This window comes from Trachinotus anak, unplaced genomic scaffold (assembly GCF_046630095.1).
Source record: "Trachinotus anak isolate AG129_WGS33_773 ecotype Australia unplaced genomic scaffold, CSIRO_AGI_Tana_v1 ptg000031l, whole genome shotgun sequence".
Classification (NCBI taxonomy): Eukaryota; Metazoa; Chordata; class Actinopteri; order Carangiformes; family Carangidae; genus Trachinotus; species Trachinotus anak.
Window position 1 is genome coordinate 8,747,501 of NW_027273882.1, and position 5,000 is coordinate 8,752,500.

General features: G+C 45.2%; 1 protein-coding gene across 4 annotated transcripts in view; it reads right to left on the reverse strand.

Annotated features, from left to right (window-relative positions):
• Nucleotides 1-5,000, reverse strand: part of galnt14 (UDP-N-acetyl-alpha-D-galactosamine:polypeptide N-acetylgalactosaminyltransferase 14 (GalNAc-T14)) — a 121,850-nt gene that overhangs the window by 111,972 nt on the left and 4,878 nt on the right. The gene's annotated exons all lie outside the window — the stretch shown is intronic.

Sequence of the window (5,000 nt, forward strand, 5' to 3'; positions counted from 1 at the left end):
GTGTGTGTAGCACACAGTGCAGACACACATTCTGACATACATGACAGTCATATCAATGCATCATAATTAAAATCTATATGGACGTAATTCCAGTGTGATGTATGACACTGAGTCTGGGTGACGACATCCTTAAAGCCTGAATTATCAACTGCTCTCAGCCTCTCCACGCCTGTTTATCTACACACACACACACACACAGTGTACTTGGATAATTTCACAGTCAAAGATGCTTGATTATGCCGCATCCCTAACTTAAAAAAATCCCGTTTATGCTGATTCTTGCTGTTTTTTTCTGAATCGTCTGAATCATTTATAAAGGAGGAAGGGATGAGGAGGGAAAAAGCAAAACACACTTTCTCGTGCTTTTGTGAGAAACATGGTTCTCAGTGCAGGAGCGGCACAGTGATTGCAAATTGCCTGTCTGTGTATAATATCAGAGCCAGTGTTCATGTAGCTGACAGCCACCGAGCAGAACAGAAGTCACTATCCGTCATCTCCTCAGAGAGCTCTCCACCAACATTCACCTTCACCTACTGTCCAGTGACCTTTGACCCCTGGCCTTCACATTGTCTGTTCTGTGAGTTTTTAAACAAATACATAAATAAAGGAAAAAATATTTTAGAAAATAAACAAAAAATTAAAAATTAAAAATGTTCAAATATGAGAAGGAAAATCATTTGAGGAAAAACTAAAGGGAAGAGACACAGTCACTACGATGGTGTTGATGCTGTTGATGCCTCGTACAGTTAGAAAATGAACAGTCACAACTGGAATCAGTGTGATGAGCTCACTGCAAACAGAGCTGATGTGAACAGATGTGCAGGAAATGTAGAGTTTGCACTAAAGCTCCACACAGTCTAAAGGTAGATTTCCATGTGTTTGTGATTATAAAGCAGGTCTAGGTTCTATATTAATACTGTGAAAGGATCAAAGCCTCAGTCCACAGAGAAATGCACACAGCCTGTATTCAGACACTGAGCCTTAAGATCCTCTCCTCTGATTGGCTGACTGACCTGTTGTTACTAGAGCTCCAGAGAGAAGCCTGAGAGAGGAGATGTAAAACTACACTGAGATGGTTTTTGGTTCTTAAAACCACAGATATATCTTCTGATGGAGATCAACACTTCAGATAAAACAGTGGAAAAGAGTAAAATATGGAGCTTTAAACTGACTTAACTCTGTGTCAAATACAACATATCAGCCTTTCTCATTATCACTGTTCTCACCGTGAGAAAAATGACAAATGAAATGAAAATTTCCCATAGTGCCCGTAAAAAGGTGATTTAACACAAATATGAAATGTGGGGCTCAGTGACTGACAGGTAAATGTAGTTAAATCAATTGATTTTCTGTTCAAATCAAATGTTAAAGCTGTTTAAATAAGGTATTATTTCTTCATGTGTAACCCTAATATAATATTTGAACATTTGTCATCTGTACAAACAGAATGATGATGCTCTAAAGGCTGAACTGGTGCTGATCTCTCACATCAACAACAATCTTCACCACCAAAATAAAGAAGGACATAAATAAATGACCCCCTGACGCGGACTCCAGCTGTTAACCACTGAACATGGCGGTGTCTCCACAACAATGTGCTGGGGCTGGTCACAGTGAAGAACTGGCAGGAGGCGTCTGTGATTTATCCGCTGCCGTAGCTGTTGAACCACAGTCAGGTTCGTTCCCCCTGCGTTAACAGTCTTTCACAAATGAGGTCCCTGCTGCCAGAGGCCAGTCTAGTTAGGCAACCTGTGGACCCTGCTGCACAGAGAGCCTCATATAAAACATTATTATTATTATTCCCTCCCTGGGAGCCGGTTACAGCCGCTCTGAAAAGTCATTTCCCTCTCCTCTTGTCCATGTGAATACCTCCTGATAGGGAGAGCGAAGCAGAAAGGAACAATAACTGCATTTCATATGACGGCAAAATGAATAATTTGAACTGCGTGTGTGTTGATGTGTGTGTGGTGCGGCGTAGTGCAGGGCATTGTGGGTGTATTTTCAGTGTGCCATTGTGGAGCGATTGGGTGCTGTGATACACGAGGCAAGCACAGTGACAGAGCATCGATCTGCTTCCCTCCAGAAACAACAGGAAAACTGAGACGGAGAGAAAATAAAAATACACAAGTCACTGTTTTAAAAGTGACACAATGAACAAAGAGAATAGAATAGAATAGAATAGAACAGAATAGAATGTGCTATGTGATCTCTTTGTCATCTGTGAATTTTAAAACATCCATTCACACTGACACATGCTGACATTCATACAGGAGAGACTCACACCACATGGCTTCATTTTAACTTGAGCCTGGCAGCGACCACAATGCATTTCTCTGAAGCAAAGGATCGACTGGCAACTGGTTCATTAACGGGGAAAAACCATGTGAGAGCACAACGACAAAATATTCTACAAGTTAATACACACAAACAGAACGGAGCCTGACAAACTGGTAAACTCACACACATGTCACACACTTATATTATATATATATATATAATATACATTATATATTATAACACAGAGACATCTGTTGGTGCCAACACTGCGGCTTCAGGTAGTTGTGACTGTGTGTGTCTGTTGTCATCAGTGTGTCCTGTGTGTGGTGATGTTAGCGACCTGCTGTGTGATGTCTGCTCAGCTGCAGATTCAAACATCAGAGAAGAAGAACCCGACTGAGACCACAGTTCAGTTCAGTCCATCCCTTTGAAACTTCAGGTGAAAAGTTTCACCTCACAAAATGATTTAAATTCACCACATGTGATTTTTCACATCTGAGAAAAAAAATCAAGGTTTTGCACAGACCCTCACTTCACTGTGTTTACTGAACCTCAGCATGTGGCAAATACAACTTCAACTGCTCTTATACCTGAAACTAAATACAACCATATAATATAATAAATCATAAGGTATTTATTATGGTTCAGGGTTCAGGGTTATTACCTTGACACTAATACTGCGCGATGTTAAACCACCTGAAGACCATGCTGAGCCGATTCACAGCTCCAGTTTCTGAGGTTGGTTGTTGTTCAACACAAACCAACAAACCAAACCTCAGAGCTCACAGTCAGTGTGGGTGTGTTTGTCATGTGTCAGTCAGCCACGGGGTCAGGTGTCACATGACGCACCACAGCCAACAATCTGCTCTGCGGATGCTCTTCTCATTTAAAGGAGCACGGCCGGTGTGAATCCTGGAGCTGGCTGGTCCATCCTGCAGCACAGCCTCCGCACAATCTGAGCGCACGCCTGCCCCGGGATGGCCGACACCCATCCATCACAGAGAGAGAGAGAGCGGGAGGGAGGGGTCCACACAGAGAGGCAGAGTGTCCCTCAGTATCCAGCCAACCAACATATCACTTCCTCTCTCATGTCTGGACTTCTGAAGGCAGCAACACCATAAAGACCCCCCGCCAACCTGCCCGAGGACACAGGCTCACTGCAGCCACGCTGCTTCAAAGGCGCTCCAGAGGCTGCCTCGCTGTGTGTGTGTGTGTGTGTCGCTGTGTGTGTGTGTGTGTGTGTGTGTGTCACTGTGTGTGTGTGTGTGTGTGTGTGTGTGTCACTGTGTGTGTGTGTGTGTGTGTGTGTGTGTGTGTGTGTGTGTGTGTGGGTTCCCGCCTCTGTGTGAGAAGTACCACTTTTCTTGTGTGCACATGCAGATGAGGGTGTGATCCTGCATATAAGTGTTCGAATGTGTGTGTGTGTGTGTGTGTGTGTGTGTGTGTGCATGCAAACAGGAGTGCCTTTTACAGGAAGTAGTCATGCTAGGTAAACAGGAGTGCAGGCTAATCCTGTGAGGAATGGGACTTCTGCATTAGCATCTGAATAGCACACAGTGCCACGAGTAGTGCTGACAAAACTAACACACATCCTCAGTCCTGGTTTACACACACACACACACTCAGAAAAACTCTGCATATATTCAGAGGAGAAGAAGAGTCTTTATATCCCTGTATGTGCTCAGGGTCCCGCTGCCTGCTGAGCTGCAGCCGGCCTCACACACCTCCTCACAGCCTCACCTGCAGCTGCCCGACACAAGCACGGGCCACGTTTACATGCACATTAATAAAGTGATTATACTGTAATTAGGCCAATAAGGACGGTAAGAGCCCATGTAAACAACATCTGATTACATGCAAGTGTGCACAGTCACAGGAGCACACACTGCTGTTCTGCAGCAGATCCACAGAGCAGCTGGGTTCAGGCCTCGTCCGACTGTGTCACCGTGGCTCCTTCAGACGTGTCCTGCTCCAGCAGGTCACCCCACATATCCCATGATTCATTGTGTGCTGGTCATGATAATAATATGGCAGCAAACAGGACTGTGTTTCGGCTCAGTTCAACAGTAACAGTACGACTGTGAAAACCAACGACCTGAAAACCTCAAGTTACTGTGCAAAAACTTACGCATTGTCAAGGTTGCTAGGCAACAGGAGTCGCGAGCACAGCTGGTGACGTAAAGCGAAAATCCTCCTTACAGCAGACCGTCTCCTTTCGTTCAGCCTCGCGGCCGATGGAGGGCCACACCCATCCTCCGAGGGACGTGGCCCCTGAACTGAGACACAGTCAGTGACTGGTTCTGGAACATTTCAGCTGGTTTTGGCTCCAGCGTCTCTTCACTAATTAAAACAGTATCACTTCCTGTTTCAGCTTGTTCCACTGCACCAGAGAGAACCCAATGTATGTTTCTTTTTTTCTGCGGGGATCATACGACGAGGCCCGCACCTGCTGACAGATCCCAGTTTTACACCGCGTGGGAGAAACTGTGGGATTAAGTTGGCAAGGCTGTATCTGGCTCGGGTATTAGCCGAGGTGTGTTACAGCATGTGTGTCCTGACTTGAAAATGATACACACTCACACACACACATGCACACACACACACATGCACGCACACACACATGCACACACACATGCACACTCACACACACTCACACACACACATGCACGCACACATGCACACTCACACACACACATGCACGCACACATGCACACACACACACA